Source organism: Triticum dicoccoides, chromosome 4B (assembly GCF_002162155.2).
Source record: "Triticum dicoccoides isolate Atlit2015 ecotype Zavitan chromosome 4B, WEW_v2.0, whole genome shotgun sequence".
NCBI classification, from domain to species: Eukaryota; Viridiplantae; Streptophyta; class Magnoliopsida; order Poales; family Poaceae; genus Triticum; species Triticum dicoccoides.
The window spans coordinates 455022126-455041757 of NC_041387.1; positions in this window are offsets into that span (position 1 = coordinate 455022126).

The window sequence follows — 19632 nt, forward strand, 5'->3', positions numbered from 1 at the left end:
AAGGGGAATTTTACGTCCCACCCACCACCCACTTGATAGCCACTGTCAAAGATTTAACCGACATGCTGGACTATGCGTTACGGGGCATGGACGACGATGTCGACGCCGAACCAAGCCAGGTCCCACCCATTACGAGGCATTGGATGGCCACCTCAACCTACAATGTGTACATGGTGGATGTTGGGGAACGTAGTAATTTCAAAAAAATTCCTACGCACACGCAAGATCATGGTGATGCATAGCAACGAGAGGGGAGAGTGTGTCCACGTACCCTCGTAGACCGAAAGCGGAAGCATTAGCACAACGCGGTTGATCTAGTCGTACGTCTTCACGGCCCGACCGATCAAGCACCGAAAGCACGACACCTCCGAGTTCTTGCACACGTTCATCTCGATGACGTCCCTCGAACTCCGATCCGGCTGAGTGTCGAGGGAGAGTTCCATTAGCACGAAGGTGTGGTGACGATGATGATGTTCTACTGACGTAGGGCTTCGCCTAAGCACCGCTACGATATTATTGAGGAGGACTATCGTGGAGGGGGGCACCGCACACGGCTAAAAGATCAATGATCAATTGTTGTGTCTATGGGGTGCCCCTCCTCCGTATATAAAGGAGGGGAGGAGGAGAGGGCTGGCCAAGGGGAGACGCACGCCCTAGGGGGGGCAATCCTACTCCAGGTAGGTTTGCCCCCCCTTCCTATTCCAAGTAGGAGAAGGGGGGTGGAGGAGGTGGAGAGAAGGAAGGAGAAGGGGGCCCGCCTACCCCCTTCCCTTTCCCAATTCAGATTGGGGCAAGGGGGGCCGCGCGCCACCTCCTGGCCTCCCTCTCTCCTTTCCACTAAGGCCCATCAGGCCCAATAGCTTCCCGGGGGGGGGGGGGTTCCGGTAACCCCCGGTACTCCGGTATATGCCCGAAACCTCGCGGAACCATTCCTGTGTCCGAACATAGTCGTCCAATATATCAATCTTCATGTCTCGACCATTTCGAGACTCCTCGTCATGTCTGTGGTCACATCCGGGAGTCCAAACAACCTTAGGTACATCAAAACACATAAACTCATAATATAACTATCACCTAACTTTAAGCGTGCGGACCCTACGGGTTCGAGAACTATGTAGACATGACCGAGACACGACTCCGGTTAATAACCAATAGCGGAACCCGGATGCTCATATTGGCTCCTACATATTCTACGAAGATCTTTATCGGTCAAACCGCATAACAACATACATTGTTCCCTTTGTCATCGGTATATTATTTGCCCGAGATTCGATCGTCGGTATCTCAATACCTAGTTCAATCTCATTACTGGCAAGTCTCTTTACTCGTTACGTAATGCATCATCCCGTAACTAACTCATTAGCTACATTGCTTGCAAGGCTTATAGTGATGTGCATTACCGAGAGGGCCTAGAGATACCTCTCCGACAATCAGAGTGACAAATCCTAATCTCGAAATACGTCAACTCAACAAGTACCTTTGGAGACACCTGTAGAGCACCTTTATAATCACCCAGTTACGTTGTGACATTTGGTAGCACACAAAGTGTTCCTACGATAAGCGGGAGTTACATAATCTCATAGTCATAGGAACATGTATAAGTCATGAAGAAAGCAATAGCAACATACTAAACGATCAAGTGCTAAGCTAACGGAATGGGTAAGGTCAATCACATCATTCTCCTAATGATGTGATCCCGTTAATCAAATGACAACTCATGTCTATGGTTAGGAAACTTAACCATCTTTGATTCACGAGCTAGTCAAGTAGAGGCATACTAGTGACACTATGTTTGTCTATGAATTCACACATGTATTATGTTTCCAGGTAATACAATTCTAGCATGAAAAATAAACATTTACCATGATATGAGGAAATAAATAATAACTTTATTATTGCCTCTAGGGCATATTTCCTTCAGTCTCCCACATGCACTAGAGTCAATAATCTAGATTACATAGTAATGATTCTAACATCCATGGAGCCTTGGTGCTGATCATGTTTTGCTCGTGGAAGAGGCTTAGTCAACGGGTCTGCAACATTCAGATCTGTATGTATCTTGCAAATCTCTATGTCTCCCACCTGGACTTGGTCCCGGATGGAATTGGAGCGTCTTTTGATGTGCTTGGTTCTCTTGTGAAATCTGGATTCCTTTGCCAAGGCAATTGCACCAGTATTGTCACAAAAGATTTTCATTGGACCCGATGCACTAGGTACGACACCTAGATCAGATATGAACTCCTTCATCCAGACTCCTTCATTTGCTGCTTTCAAAGCAGCTATGTACTCTGCTTCACATGTAGATCCCGCCACGGCAATTTGTTTAGAACTACACCAACTGACAGCTCCACCGTTCAATATAAATACGTATCCGGTTTGTGATTTAGAATCGTCCGGATCAGTGTTAAAGCTTGCATCGACGTAACCATTTACGACTAGCTCTTTGTCACCTCCATAAACAAGAAACATATCCTTAGTCCTTTTCAGGTATTTCAGGATGTTCTTGACCGATGTCCAGTGATCCACTCCTGGATTACTTTGGTACCTCCCTGCTAAACTAATAGCAAGGCACACATCAGGTCTGGTACATAGCATTGCATACATGATAGAGCCTATCGCTGAAGCATACGGAACTTCTTTCATTTTCTCTCTATCTTCTGAAGTGGTCGGGCATTGAGTCTGACTCAATTTCACACCTTGTATTACAGGCAAGAACCCTTTCTTTGCTTGATCCATTTTGAACTTTTTCAAAACTTTATCAAGGTATGTACTTTGTGAAAGTCCAATTAAGCGTCTTAACCTATCTCTATAGATCTTGATGCCTAATATGTAACCAGCTTCACCGAGGTCTTTCATCGAAAAACTTTTATTCAAGTATCCTTTTATGCTATCCAGAAATTCTATATCATTTCCAATCAATAATATGTCATCCACATATAATATTAGAAATGCTACAGAGCTCCCACTCACTTTCTTGTAAATACAGGCTTCTCCAAAAGTCTGTATAAAACCATACGCTTTGATCACACTATCAAAGCGTTTATTCCAACTCCGAGAGGCTTGCACCAGTCCATAAATGGATCGGTGGAGCATGCACACTTTGTTAGCATCCTTTGGATCGACAAAACCTTCTGGTTGCGTCATATACAACTCTTCTTCCAGAAATCCATTCAGGAATGCAGTTTTGACATCCATTTGCCAAATTTCATAATCATAAAATGCGGCAATTGCTAACATGATTCAGACAGACTTAAGCATCGCTACGGGTGAGGAAGTCTCATGGTAGTCAACACCTTGAACTTGTTGAAAACCTTTCGCAACAAGTCGAGCTTTGTAGACAGTAGCATTACCATCAGCATCAGTCTTCTTCTTGAAGATCCATTTATTCTTGATGGCTTGCCGATCATCGGGTAAGTCAACCAAAGTCCACACTTTGTTCTCATACATGGATCCCATCTCAGATTTCATGGCCTCAAGCCATTTTGTGGAATCTGGGCTCATCATCGCTTCCTCATAGTTCGTAGGTTCGCCATGGTCAAGTAACATGACCTGCAGAACAGGATTACCGTACCACTCTGGTGCGGATCTTACTCTGGTGGACCTACGAGGTTCTGTAGTAACTTGATCTGAAGTTTCATGATCAATATTATTAGCTTCCTCACTTATTGGTGTAGTCTTCACAGGAACCGGTTTCTGTGATGAACTATTTTCCAATAAAGGAGCAGGTACAGTTACCTTATCAAGTTCTACTTTCCTCCCACTCACTTCTTTCGAGAGAAACTCCTACTCTAGAAAGGATCCATTCTTGGCAACAAATGTCCTGCCTTCAGATCTGTGATAGAAGGTGTACCCAACAGTTTCCTTTGGGTATCCTATGAAGACACATTTCTCCGATTTGGGTTCGAGCTTATCGGGTTGGAGCTTTTTCACATAAGCATCGAAGCCCCAAACTTTAAGAAACGAGAACTTTGGTTTCTTGCCAAACCATGGTTCATAAGGCATCGTCTCAACGGATTTTGATGGTGCTCTATTTAACGTGAATGCGGCCGTCTCTAAAGCATAACCCCAAAACAATAGTGGTAAATCAGTAAGAGACATCATAGATCCCACCATATCTAGTAAAGTACGATTACGACGTTCGGACACACCATTACGCTGTGGTCTTCCGGGTGGCGTGAGTTGCAAAACTATTCCGCATTGCTTCAAATGTAAACCAAACTCGTAACTGAAATATTCTCCTCCATGATCAGATCCTAGAAACTCTATTTTCTTGTTATGATGATTTTCAACTTCACTCTGAAATTCTTTGAACTTTTCAAATGTTTCAGATTTATGTTTCATTAAGTAGATATACCCATATCTGCTCAAATCATCTGTGAAGGTGAGAAAATAACGATAACCGCTGCGAGCCTCAACATTCATTGGACCACATACATCAGTATGTATGATTTCCAACAAATCAGTTGCTCGCTCCATAGTTCCGGAGAACGGCGTTTTAGTCATCTTGGCCAAGAGGCATGATTCGCAAGTACCAAGTGATTCATAATCAAGTGATTCCAAAAGTCCATTAGTATGGAGTTTATTCATGCGCTTTACACCAATATGAACTAAACGGGAGTGCCATAAATAAGTTGCACTATCATTATCAACTCTGCATCTTTTGGCTTCAACATTATGAATATATGTATCACTACTATCGAGATTCATCAAAAATAGACCACTCTTCAAGGGTGCATGACCATAAAAGATATTACTCATGTAAATAGAGCAACCATTATTCTCAGATTTAAATGAGTAACCGTCTCACATCAAACAAGATCCAGATATAATTTTCATGCTCAACGCTGGCACCAAATAACAATTATTTAGGTCTAAAACTAATCCCGAAGGTTGATGTAGAGGTAGCGTGCCGACGGTGATCACATCGACTTTGGAACCATTTCCCACGCGCATCGTCACCTCAACCTTAGCTAGTGTCCGCTTAATCCGTAGTCCCTGTTTCAAGTTGTAAATATTAGCAACAGAACTAGTATCAAATACCCTGGTGCTACTGCGAGCTCTGGTAAGGTACACATCAATAACATGTATATCACATATACCTTTTTTTACCATGCCATCCTTCTTATCCGCCAAATACTTGGGGCAGTTCCGCTTCTTGTGACCAGTCTGTTTGAAGTAGAAGCACTCAGTCTCAGGCTTAGGTCCAGACTTGGGTTTCTTCTCTTGAGCAGCAACTTGTTTGCTGTTCGTCTTGAAGTTCCCCTTCTTTTTCCCTTTGCCCTTTTTCTTGAAACTGGTGGTCTTATTGACCATCGACACTTGATGCTCCTTCTTGATTTCTACCTCCACAGCCTTTATTATTGCGAAGAGCTCGGGAATTGTCTTATCCATCCCTTGCATATTATAGTTCATCACGAAGCTCTTGTAGCTTGGTGGCAGTGATTGAAGAATTCTGTCAATGGCTCTATCATCCGGAAGATTAACTCCCAGTTGAATCAAGTGATTGTTATACCCAGACATTCTGAGTATATGCTCATTGACATAACTATTCTCCTCCATCTTGCATCTGTAGAACTTATTGGAGACTTCATATCTCTCAATATGGGTTTGCTTGAAATATTAACTTCAACTCATGGAACATCTCATATGCTCCATGACGTTCAAAACGTCGTTGAAGTCTCGGTTCTAAGCCATAAAGCATGGCACACTGAACTATCAAGTAGTCATCAGCTTTGCTCTGCCAGACGTTCATAACATCTGGTGTTGCTCCTGCAGCAGGTTTGGCACCTAACGGTGCTTCCAGGACGTAATTCTTCTGTGCAACAATGAGGATAATCCTCAAGTTACGGACCCAGTCCATGTAATTGCTACCATCATCTTTCAACTTTGCTTTCTCATGGAACACATTAAAATTCAACAGAATAACAGCACGGGCCATCTATCTACAACAAACATAGACAAGCAGAATACTATCAGGTACTAAGTTCATGATAAATTTAAGTTCAACTAATCATATTACTTAAGAACTCCCACTTGGATAGACATCCCTCTAATTATCTAAGTGATCACGTGATCCAAATCAACTAAACCATAACCGATCATCACGTGAAATGGAGTAGTTTTCAATGGTGAACATCACTATGTTTGATCATATCTACTATATGATTCATGCTCGACCTTTCGGTCTCAGTGTTTTGAGGCCATATCTGCATATGCTAGGCTCGTCAAGTTTAACCTGAGTATTCTGCGTGTGCAAAATTGGCTTGCACCCGTTGTAGATGGGCGTAGAGCTTATCACACCCGATCATCACATGGTGTCTGGGCACGACGAATTTTGGCAATGGTGCATACTCAGGGAGAACACTTTTATCTTGAAATTTAGCAAGAGATCATCTTAAAATGCTACCGTCAATCAAAGCAACATAAGATGCATAAAACATAAACATCACATGCAATCAATATAAGTGATATGATATGGCCATCATCATCTTGTGCTTGTGATCTCCATCTCCGAAGCACCGTCATGATCACCATCGTCACCGGCGCGAAACCTTGATCTCCATCGTAGCATCGTTGTCGTCTCGACAAACTATTGCTTCTACGACTATCACTACCGCTTAGTGATAAAGTAAAGCAATTACAGGGCGATTGCATTGCATACAATAAAGCGACAACCATATGGCTCCTCCCAGTTGCCGATGACTTGGTTACAAAACATGATCATCTCATACAATAAAATATAGCATCACGTCTTGACCATATCACATCAGAACATGCCCTGCAAAAACAAGTTAGACGTCCTCTAATTTGTTGTTGCAAGTTTTACGTGGCTGCTACGGGCTGAGCAAGAACTGTTCTTACCTACGCTTCAAAACCACAATGATAGTTCGTCAAGTTAGTGCTGTTTTAACCTTCTCAAGGACCGGGCGTAGCCACACTCGGTTCAACTAAAGTTTGAGAAACTGACACCCGCCAGCCACCTGTGTGCAAAGCACGTCGGTAGAACCAGTCTCGCGTAAGCATACGCGTAATGTCGGTCCGAGCCGCTTCATCCAACAATACCGCCGAACCAAAGTATGACATGCCGGTAAGAAGTATGACTTAATCTCCCACAACTCAGTTGTGTTCTACTCGTGCATATCACATCAACGCATAAAACCTAGGCTCGGATGCCATTGTTGGGGAACATAGTAATTTCAAAAAAATTCCTAAGCACACGCAAGATCATGGTGATGCATAGTAACGGGAGGGGAGAGTGTGTCCACGTACCCTCGTAGACCAAAAGCGGAAGCGTTAGCACAACGCGATTGATGTAGTCGTACGTCTTCACGACCCGACCGATCAAGCACCGAAAGCATGACACCTCCGAGTTCTTGCACACGTTCAGCTCGATGACGTCCCTCGAACTCTGATCCAGCCGAGTGTCGAGGGAGAGTTCCGTCAGCATGACGGGGTGGTACCGATGATGATATTCTACCGATGCAGGGCTTCGCCTAAGCACCACTACAATATTATCAAGGAGGACTATGGTGGAGGGGGGCACCGCACACGGCTAAAAGATCAATGATCAATTGTTGTGTCTATGGGGTGCCCCCTCTGTATATAAAGGGGGGAAGGAGGAGAGGGCCGTCCAAGGGGAGAGGAGCGGCCAAGGGGGGGCAATCCTACTCCAAGTAAGTTTGCCCCCCCTCCTATTCCAAGTAGGAGAAGGGGGAAGGAGGAGGTGGAGAGAAGGAAGGAGAAGGGGGGCCGCCGCCCCCTTCCCTTTCCCAATTCGGATTGGGGCAAGGGGGACCGCGCGCCACCTCTGGCCTCCCTCTCTCCTTTCCACTAAGGCCCATAAGGCCCAATAGCTTCCGGGGGGGGGGGCGTCCGATAACCCCCAGTACTCCGGTATATGCGCGAAACCTCCCGGAACCATTCCGGTGTCCGAACATAGTCGTCCAATATATCAATCTTCATGTCTCGACCATTTCGAGACTCCTCGTCATGTCTGTGATCACATCCGGGACTCCAAACAACCTTCGGTACATCAAAACACATAAACTCATAATATAGTTGTCATCTAACTTTAAGCATGCGGACCCTACGGGTTCGAGAACTATGTAGACATGACCGAGACACGTCTCTGGTCAATAAACAATAGCGGAACCTAGATGCTTATATTGGCTCCTACATATTCTACGGAGATCTTTATCGGTCAAACCGCATAACAACATACGTTGTTCCCTTTGTCATTGGTATGTTACTTGCCCGTGATTCGATCGTCGGTATCTCAATACCTAGTTCAATCTCGTTACCGGCAAGTCTCTTTACTCGTTACGTAATGCATCATCCCATAACTAACTCATTAGCTACATTGCTTGCAAGGCTTATAGTGATGTGCATTACCGAGAGGGCCCAGAGATACCTCTCTGACAATCGGAGTGACAAATCCTAATCTCGAAATACGTCAATTCAACAAGTACCTTTGGAGACACGTGTAGAGCACCTTTATAATCACCCAGTTACGTTGTGATGTTTGGTAGCACACAAAGTGTTCCTCTGGTAAGCGGGAGTTACATAATCTCATAGTCATAGGAACATTTATAAGTCATAAAGAAAGCAATTGCAACATACTAAATGATCAAGTGCTAAGCTAACGGAATGGGTCAAGTCAATCACATAATTCTCCTAATGATGTGATCCCGTTAATCAAATGACAACTCATATCTATGGTTAGGAAACTTAACCATCTTTGATTCACGAGCTAGTCAAGCAGAGGCATACTAGTGATGCTATGTTTGTCTATGTATTCACACATGTATTATGTTCCCGGGTAATACAATTCTAGAATGAATAATAAACATTTATCACGATATGAGGAAATAAATAATAACTTTATTATTGCCTCTAGGGCATATTTACTTCAATGGACACTTCCGAAGAACGACGAGGAGAACCCAAGCCCAGATGAGGATAGACCCGTCGATAAACCACCAAAGCACCGACGTCAGCGGCACTGCTCACAATCGCGTCGGGTGAAGGATAGTAATACCGACACCAGAGACAACGAGACTCCGGACATTGGTGTAGATCCCGAATACCCTATTGAGCCCACATCCGAACAGGACGAGCGGGAAGAGGGCGAACATAGTCCAAAATGCGCTGATAACGAAGATGAGGAGGACAACAACTATATGCCAGAATCCGAAGAGGAGGTCAGCCTTGGTGACGAGGAATTCATTGTCCCAGAGGAACCCCTCGACCAAGAACCCTTTAAGCGACAACTCATTGCCACAGCTCGGAGCCTGAAGAGGAAGCAGCAGCAGCTCAAAGAAGAACAAAACACACTGAAGGAAAGGTGGACTAAGGTCCTGGCCGCTGAGGAATATGGCCCAGAGCGACCTGTCAAAAGTTACCCTAGGCGCAAGCTGCTGCCTCAATTCGACGATGAAGTCCTTGAACCAATACCATCAAAATACAATCAGACCGACCACCACGTGGAGGGAACAAAATGGCATATCAAGCCGAACACCAACCCGCACCCCCTCGCCGAAGAGGCAGGGAGACTGCAACCGCAGGATATACATACGACTTGCAACATGACCTAGCCCATAAAGCGGGCCAGACTAGATAAATCTATGGATCAAGGGGTCGTGCCCTGGTGCGAGAGAATGGCCATGAAGCCCAGCATGACGACCGTTACTATGTTCAGGATCAGTACCAAACTCAGATGTCAGCCGATCTCCACCACAACATTGCGCGATACAAAGGGGCCGCACACCCCCTATGCTTCATTGATGAGGTTATGGACAATCAGTTCCCGGAAGTGTTTGAACCCGTAAACATCAAACTGTATGATGGTACGACGGATCCGGCCGTCTGGACCGAGGATTTTCTTCTCCACATTCACATGGCTCGAGGAGATGATCTCCATGCCATCAAATATCTCCCTCTAAAGCTGAAGGGACCAACACGACACTGGCTAAACAGCCTCCCAGAAAACTCAATTGGAACCTTTAAAGACTTGGAAGATGCCTTTAGGGCTAACTTCTAGGGCACTTATATCCGGCCACTGGATGTCGACGATTTGAGTCATATAACCCAGCAACTAGGAGAATCAGCCCGCAAGCTTTGGAACCGGTTCTTAACTAAAAATAGTCAGATTGTAGACTATCCGGACACCGAAGCCTTAGTGGCCTTTAAGCACAGCGTCCACGAGGAATGGCTCGCCCGACACCTTGGGCAGTAAAAGCCCAAGACCATGGCAGCCTTAACGACACTCATGACCCGCTTCTATACAGGCGAAAACAATTGGTTGTCTCGTAGAAGCAATAGCTCGAGTGACCCCGACACCTCTGAGGTGAGAGACGGCAATGGTAAACCTCGCCGTAATAAAAACAAACATCAGAATAACAACAACAATGACGCAGACGATACGGCAGTCAATGCTAGATTCAGCGTTCCTAAGTCCGGTCAGCGAAAGAAACCTTTCAAAGGCAACAAGGGCGGGCCATCCAACTTAGAAAAAATCCTCGAGAGGCCCTGCCAGATCCATGGGACACCTGATAAGCCTACAAAACATACCAATAGGAACGGTTGGGTTTTCAAACAGGCTGGTAAGTTAAATACCGAACATATGGGAAAAGGGCCCCCAAGCGAAGACAATGATGAGCCCCGTCAGCCGAACACCTGGGGTCAGAAACAATTTCCCCCCGAGGTGAAGACAGTGAACATGATATATGTCACTCACATCCCCAAAAGGGAGCACAAATGTGCATTACGGGACGTCTATGCCGTAGAGCCTGTCGCCCCCAAGTTTAACCCATGGTCAGCCTATCCGATCACTTTTGATTGCAGGGACCACCCAACTAGTATCCAATATGGGGGTTCAGCCACCTTGGTTCTTGATCTAGTTGTCGACGGATAGCACCTCACTTGAGTCCTTATGGATGGAGGAAGCAGTCTCAACTTCATCTATCAAGATATTGTCTGTAAGATGGGGATCGACCCATCACGAATCAAGCCTAGTAACACTACCTTTAAAGGTGTGATGCCAGGAGTGGAGGCCCATTGTACGGGCTCAATCACACTGGAGGTCGTATTTGGCTCCCTAGATAACTTTCGCAGCGAAGAGTTAATCTTCGACATCGTCCCTTTCCGTAGTGGTGACCATGTGCTGCGTGGACGAACTGCCTTCGCCCGCTTCAATGCAGTTCTGCATTATGCTTACTTAAAGCTCAAAATGCCCGGACCTCGTGGCGTTACAACAGTCAATGGTAATATGGAGCACTCACTCCGTACTGAAGAACACACCGCGGCCCTTGCAGCTGAAGTGTATAGCCGCCTTATCAAGCCAAGCAGTTCACAGGCTAATAAAGCCAATGACGCATCCAAACGAGTCCGGTCCATGCATAGATCAGCGGATCCGAACCTTGATTAGCAGTCCGGCCTCCGCCGATCATCCCGCCAGGTCACGGCTTATGTACCACGCGTACATAATTACGCACTAAAAATACCTTGGGCGGCGCCGGAGGCACACTGCAGAATAGGTCCATTACATGGCTTGACCATAGTTGGACCCCATATATCCTTTTCCTTTTAACGCAGGTTCATCGAGAGCCCTACTTACAAGATTGTTGCCATGGGAGATCCTTTTAAGGCTAGCATGTCCCAACCATAAAACGCTCCTCTCAAAAGACTCACTACTAAGGAGGAAAGGCGCAGACATGCGGCAGGTCATCATTGGAGATTCTTTTCCGAACTATGGTTTTTTAGGCCCCGTGCTAGACTTTCCTTTATGTAAAATTTTCTATTTTTGGGCATGACCTTAGTATTGAATGACATTGTTTGTCATCGAAATATCAACAAAGATATAAAGGGCACAGATGATTGCCACCTTCTTGGTTGGGTGTTAGATTTTTTCCTTGTCATCTATGCTATTCCTTATGTTCGGCTGACACACGTGGTTCACACGGTCTTCATACTAGGGGCTGTATTTGGCCCCGCTAAATTCTAAAGTCCGAACACGCATAGGGAACTCTTTGGCGTCCTGGATATTGCATTATATGCATCTGCTCTGAATCATGTCTTTGGTCTATAGTTGGGTTGCCCGGCTCCTGTGTTTCCCACCTTACATTCCGCAAGTTCGGCTAAGGTAGTAAAGGGAGAACTACTGCGATTGTATTTCCGGTTCGTCCGGTCAAGTACCTCACTAGAGAAAGCCGATAACCGACTGTCATGATAAGAGAGAGCGGGTCAGCGATCTAGCGACTTAATGTTACACTACAAATCTCTCGCGATTTATGTCGTGTTATACGAGGGGCTAGGTTTCTGACCAGCCACGCTGCAAAGGTGCCGTACTTCGGCTCCCCGATTATGCAACAAGGGGCTATTACTTAGCGCCACCATTGGACTCTTATGGCTAAGAGAAAGTACTAAAGCCGCATAGTCTGATTGCCTAGTTCATTCTGTAAGACGCCTCCTACATCGGACCAAGACGTTGGATTAAGTGTTGTCATGCGTTCCCGAACACCCCCGTAATATTTACGTGGGGGCTAAAGCCGACGACTGGTAAACTTTCAGACATATGAATGACCAAAATAGGAGGATAAACTACTCATAAAATGCATAATCATAAATAAAATACACCATGACTTCGTTACATGACTATTACAACCGGACAAAAGTACTCAAGTATTATGTCCTTGGAGCATTGGCCTTATACAATACGGGCTCCCTCGAGGACCTCATCGAAGTACCTCTCCGGCGGTCGGTGCTCCATGCCCTCCGGTGCCCCTGCGGTGGCAATCTCGGTGGCTTTCATCTTCGCCCATTGAACCTTCACACTGGCAAAGGCCATCCGAGCACCCTCCATGCAGGATGGCCGCTTAAGGGCATCAATCCGAGGAAGCCTCCACCAGCCACGTCACGAGCCCAAAGTGGCTGCTGGGTATGGATTTGGTTGTCCACAGATGGGCTATTACGTCCTTCATGGCCAGGCCGGCCATCCTATGCAGTTCGGACAACTGCTTCATCTGGTCGGTCAGGGGCACTAGCAGCTTTGGCACAAGGTATTGCGACCAGAATAGCTTCTCCGTTGAGCTCCCCTCTTCAGCTCGGAAGAATGCAGCAGTGTCCGCAATGCTCATTGGCAGGTCGGCAAAGGCGCCTGGAGAACTCCGAACTCGTGTTAGTAAAATATATCTTCTACTAGCATACCTACTATGCATAATAAAGGCCTTACCAGCCGCAATCTGCCTCGCCTCTTGGATCTCTTGTCGAGCATCTTGGGCATCAGCCCGGGCTTGCTTCAGGCTCTCATAGGCTTTGCTGAGCTCGGAGGCTTGCTCCGAGCTCGTCTGCTCCAAGGACTCGCATCTAGCAATGGCGTCCTTGAGCTCTTTCTCAACCTCTCCCACCCGCGCCTCATGTCGTTGGCGGGTGGTTCGCTCCTCATCTAAGCTTTTCGCCGCCTTGTCCGCGGGCGCCTTGCTCGCCTCCGCCTCCCTCTTGGCTTCGGCGAGGGCGCTTTTGAGGGACTCGACCTCATCGGTGCCAACTGCGAGCATAGTTAAAACATTTTTTAGTCTGTTTCAACCAACTAACACATATACAATTGGAAACGTATACTCAATTCACGCATACCTTGTGTCTCCTCAAGCCGCTTGTTGATGCGAATTACTTCTTCATTGGCCAGCCACAGCTTCCGAGTGAGTTCAGAAACTTCAGCGGACTGGGCGCTCGCCGCCAGCAGGGAAGCCTGTTGTACAATAGAGTCTCCCCTCTTCCGAACACTATGTGATCCTCTGTCCGGCTTCTTCAAAACCGGACAGAGTCTCAGGGGCTACTGTCTATACACAGGCATATTCCTTTATTAAAATCGGTTAGAAAATTAAATTGCATACCTCAAAGCCTATTAATAGGCTAGTAAAGGCTTCGTTCAGCCCACTTTTGGCAGACTGAATCCTCTCAACCACCACACCCATCAGGGTGCGGTCCTCCTCCACGATGGAAGCATGATGAAGTGCTTCTGCCAAAATATCCGGCGCTTCCGGATCAACGGAGGTCGCCAGTGGAGTCGATGCTTCCTCCTCCTTTAAAGGGGGTTGTTCGCCTGATTCCGGAACTGTACGGGTCTCTAGAATAGTGTTTGGTTGGGGGCCGGATTGGTCATGGCCCCCGTCATCAGTCTCCATGGGGGTTGGCCCTCCAGTATCTTCGGCAACTGAGGTATTACCCTTTGGCGCCGTCCTGATGGCCTCCTGCACCTCTCCATGGCCTGGAGAGGCTCTTCGGGACAAGGCTTCGGTGTCATCCGGAGCGGTTGGCAGGGAGGCCCGCGGAAGCATCTCACTCTTTGCCATCCTTGGCTCCAGCAAATTCCCTGGAGATGATATTTTAGGGAGATCATGGGCCAGACTGGAATGCACAATACAGTGTATTGAAAACTAGAATTATTGTTGGTGTACTAAAGTAGGGGCACTCCTTTGTACCCCTTATTTGTGCACGAGCAGACAGGGCCACGCCCACGGCCACACTTAAGCAGGGCAGAGACAGGAAATCAAAGCCGCAAGATGGTCAAAGCAACGCCAAGACAGGGACACAAAGAGCAAGAGGGCAAGGTAGACTCCCCTGGCAAGACCCTTGCCGGGGCAGCCTCCGCAGCCACGGCAAGAACCTTGCCGGGGGAGCTTACCCGATGGGAGCGGAGCGTGCCACCCTTGAGCCCCAGTTTTTCCAACACCATCAACCATGTTGGGACCAGGGCTCGGGTGGCACCTCCATTATGGCATGCAGATTTTTGTGAAGACAAGAAACACTCCAAATCAGAAGGGGATTAGAAGACGATGAGCCTCGGCGAGATCCTTGCCGAGGAAACTCAGAGGACCCCTAGCAAGATCCTTGCCGGGGACGACCGCAACGCCACGGCAAGACCCTTGCCGAGGCCCCTGAAAGGCCCTTGCCGATGATATCCGTGGGGCCACAGCCAGGCCCTCGCCCACCAAGTTTCCACTGCCGCTCCCTTGCAGCTGCCAGCCCACCAGCTAGGCATGCACCTGCGTGTCGATGTGAGGTTTCCAAGACAACTCAGCGCATGCCTACGTGGTGGCATGCAAATCTTCGTGAAGGCCCTACCACCATGCCGCCTCAGCAGCCTACCAGCCTACATGGTGCTAACCGCCTCGCTGGCCCGAGCGAGTGACGACGCAGAGTGAGGCGGCGGTAAAGCGAGGGGGATACATAAGGGACGCATTAAATGTGTCTTGTCCCGTAATGGCTAAGCGATAAGCTTAGCCACAGTGTACCGATGCCACCTCCTATGTGCCACTGTGGCGATGCCCTTGACTATAAAAGGAGGCCCAAGGCATCCAGGAGAAGGATTCGGACCCTTGGACAAGTCACACCCATTGTAGCTAACTCAAGAACTCCAAGAACACATATATACACATCAAAGCAGGACTAGGGTATTACGCATCCTTGCGCCCTGAACTTGGGTAAACGACCCGTGTGCTTGTGCTGACTGATGATCCCGCTCTTCTCACGACCCCGTGCCCCGCAACCGTAGTATGAATTCTTGTGATCCCATAGGTGTCTTTTTCCACAAAAATCATGAACGGTGATGTATGTAAGGCATCCTGAGATACTTACGATTCGGCTAGGGGCTTTGACCTGGGGGATATGTAACGCCCCGGATCTGATGCGCCAGGTGTCTTCCAGTTATTCGCTGTCATTGCCATGTCATTTGCTTGCGTGTTGCATTTTGTCATGTCATCATGTGCATTGCATTGCATACGTGTTCGTCTCATGCATCCGAGCATTTTCCCCGTTGACCGTTTTGCAATCCGGCACTCCTATGTCCTCCGGTGTTCCCCATTTTTTGTCTCCTGTTGTGAGCGGGTGTTAAACATACTCGGAATGTCCCGACGTTTGCCAAGCGGCCTTGGTACACCACCAGTAGACCGCTTGTCAAGTTTCGTGCCATTTGGAGGCCGTTTGATACTCCAACGGTCAACCAAGGGACCGAAAAGGCCTCGTGTGTGTTGCAGCCCAACACCCTTCCAAACTGGCCCAAAACCCATCCTAACCCCCTCCATGCTCTCGGTCGTTCGATCACGATCGTGTGGGCGAAAACCGCACCTTATTTGGACTCTCCTAGCTCCCTCTACCTATTTAAACACCCCCTCCCCAGATTTTTCGTGCAGATCAAACCCTAGCCCCGCCCTCCTCTACGCCGCCGGACACATCCGGACCGGGCCGGACACGTCTGCCCGCCGCCCCGCCGTCCGCCTCCAGCCACCGCGCCCCACCGCCACGGCCCGCGAGGCCCACGGCCGGCCCACCCGCGCCCGCGCTGGGCCCGAGCCGTGCCCCGCAACGCTCGCCGCCGACCGGTCGCCGCCCCGCCGCCCTTCGCTCCCCGCCGCGGCTTCTCTCCTGCGCCGCCCCGGAAGGGACCCGCACCGCCGCCCCGCCGTCGCCTGCTCACCTCCTCCTCCGCCGCCCGGTTCTCAGCTCGCCGCCCCGCCGCCAACCGCCGCCGGATCCGGCCGGATCGGGTCGGGAGCGACCAGATCCGGTCATCCCCGGTCTCCTCCGGCCCCGCGCCACACCTCCGACCTCCCTCCGTCCGCTCTCCGCCAAGATTCCGGCGAGTTGACTTTCCCCCCTCGAGGTCCATTTTTCTTCTAAATCCCCTGAATTTTATCAATATGTTGTCATGTTCATCGCATCATAACTCCTCCTCCGTAGCTCCGTTTGGCGTGCATGATATATCAAAATGTTCATCAGGTTGTGCTCTACATTTCATTCCGTTGTGTCATGTTTGTTTGAGTCCATCTTGATGCCCGAATCATCGTTGCAAGAGTGCATGTTGCTGTTAACTGAAACTGTTATAACTTGTTGTTTTGTCTTTTTTGTTGCATTTTGTGTGTGCATCCTATGAGCTTGATGTCTACACGAGTTTTGAACTACATCATGTCATCTTCACAGTGGTGCAATCCATGTATTTTGTGAGTCTTGTAGTGAGTGCTTCGAGCTTGTTAAGTAGGGTACTTGCTGTTACTATTTTGCTAGGCTGAATCTTCTATATCCTGATGTTATGTAAACCTGCTGCTACAAGTCATTCTATGCATAATTTGGAGATGTTCACTAAGGATGGTTTGTTAAACATGTCATTCTCTATACATTCATGCCCCTGGTTGTATTTATAGCCTACTGTAGCTTGTTGTAATCTTGCTCCAAACTTGCTAAATAATGTTGCTGTCAGCCTATTAACATTAAGTTCAGTTTTGCCATGAGCTTTGCTAGTTATCCATGTACCCTATGAACTTGTTCTTGCCATGCTTAGCTTCATAAACATGTCTTACTACTGTTGGTTACCTTGTCATGCCATGTATTGCTCTGTGGTGAGTGTTACAAGCTCACCAACATGCCTACTTATTGTTGTTCCTGCCATGTCTGAATCTATCGTATCATTTGCCATGTTTGCTACCATATTGTCTGTTGATCTATGAAATTAGGTCAGTAAGGGACTTTTGTTCTATGCATTTAGTAGTATCATGCCATGCTTTTGTTTGCCATGATAAGTTCCTGTAGCATGTTGTTTGATAGCTCTAAACATTGCAACCTGATGTTATTTCTGCTAAGCCTGTAAACTGTTATTATTTGCAATCTTGTCATGTCTTTTTGAGCATGTTATTTTGACTTCTAGAGATAGGTCAGTGTTCATGTTTTGTCATACATTACCATTACATCATGCCCATGCCTTTTGTTATCATGTTGACATGCTGTAGCATATTGTTTTGATGCTTGCTAGATGCCTAGTTGTTGTTTCGGACAGCTTGTCCTTTAAACTTGTTTCATGTGTATGTGTTGAACCATTGCTCCGTTTTGAGTGTGCTCTATATGAAACTTGCCTAGTTTTGCATGTAGTTTCATCTTATCATGTGCATCCTTGTTTTGAGGTGTTCTCTTGATGTTTGGATGTGTTTTGCATCAATGCCACGTTTAACTTGTTTTGCTCATATCTTCTAGGCTGTAGCTCCGAACTAAATGAACTTTATATGTAACTTGACTAGAATTTCGTGTAGATCCTCTTGGTGCATCTTAACTTGCTGTTTAAAAACTTGAACATAAGGTTCATTCAGATCTGGACCAATTTCGAAATTTGCATACGAGGACTTACCGGAATTGTTATATGTTGTTTCCGGCCTCATTTAAACTTGCTTTGATGTGTTGCTCTTGTACGCATCATCTATTGCCATGAGTAGCTTCATGTAGCTTTGTCATGCATCATGCTTGTTGTGTATCATGTATTGTCTATGTGTGGTGTGTTTACCATGTTGTGTGCTTCTTCTCAATAGTTCCCGTTTTCGTTGCGATCGTGAGGATTCGTTCGTCTACGCTTGGTTCGTCTTCGTGGCTTGATCTTCTTCATGGACTCGTTCTTCTTCCTAGCAGGATTTCAGGCAAGATGACCGCTACCTTGGATCTCATTACTATCATTGCTATGCATGTTGCTTCGTTCTATCGCTTTGCTACGCTACCTATCAATTGCTCTTCAAGGCTCCCCAAATTGCCATGGCAGCCTCTAACCTTTTCACCCTTTCTAGCAAACTGTTGTTTGGCTATGTTACCGCTTTTGCTCAGCCCCTCTTATAATATTATTAGTTGCAGGTGAAGTTGAAGATTGCTCCATGGTGGACATGATTATGTTGGGATATCACAATATCTCTTATTTAATTAATGCATCTATATACTTGGTAAAGGGTGGAAGTCTCGGCCTTATGCCTGGTGTTTTATTCCACTCTTGCCTCCCTAGTTTCCGTCATATCGGTATTATGTTCCCGGATTTTGCGTCCCTAACGCGGTTGGGTGATTTATGGGACCCCCTTGATAGTTCGTCTTGAATAAAACTCCTCCAGCAAGGCCCAACCTTGGTTTTACCATTTCCCTCACCACCACCTACTTTTCCCTTGGGAGTAATTAACCCAAGGGTCATATTTATTTTAGCCCCCCGGGTCAGTGCTTCTCTAAGTGCTGGTCCGAACCGAGCAGTCTGCGGGATCCCCTCGGGGAAACTCGAGGTCTGGTTTTACTCGTAGCTTGACTTATACGTTGTTGCCCTGAGAACGAGATATGTGCAGCTCCTATCGGGATTGTCGGCGCATCGGGAGGCCTTGCTGGTCTTGTTTTACCATTGTCGAAATGTCTTGTAAACCGGGAATCCGAGACTGATCGGGTCTTCCTGGGAGAAGGAATATCCTTCATTGATCGCGAGAGCTTATCATGGGCTAAGTTGGGACACCCCTACAAGGTATAAACTTTCAAAAGCCGTGCCCACGATTATGTGGCAGATGGGAATTTGTTAATGTCCGGTTGTAGATAACTTGACACCAGATCCGAATTAAAATGCATCAACCGTGTGTATAGCCGTGATGGTCTCTTTTCGGCGGAGTCCGGGAAGTGAACATGGTTTTGGGTTATGTTTGACGTAAGAAGGAGTTCAGGATCACCTCTTGATCATTGCTAGATTCACGACCGTTCCGTTTGCTCTCTTCTCGCTCTTATTTGCGTATGTTAGCCACCATATATGCTTAGTCGCTGCTGCAACCTCACCACTTATCCATTCCTTACCCTTTAAGCTTT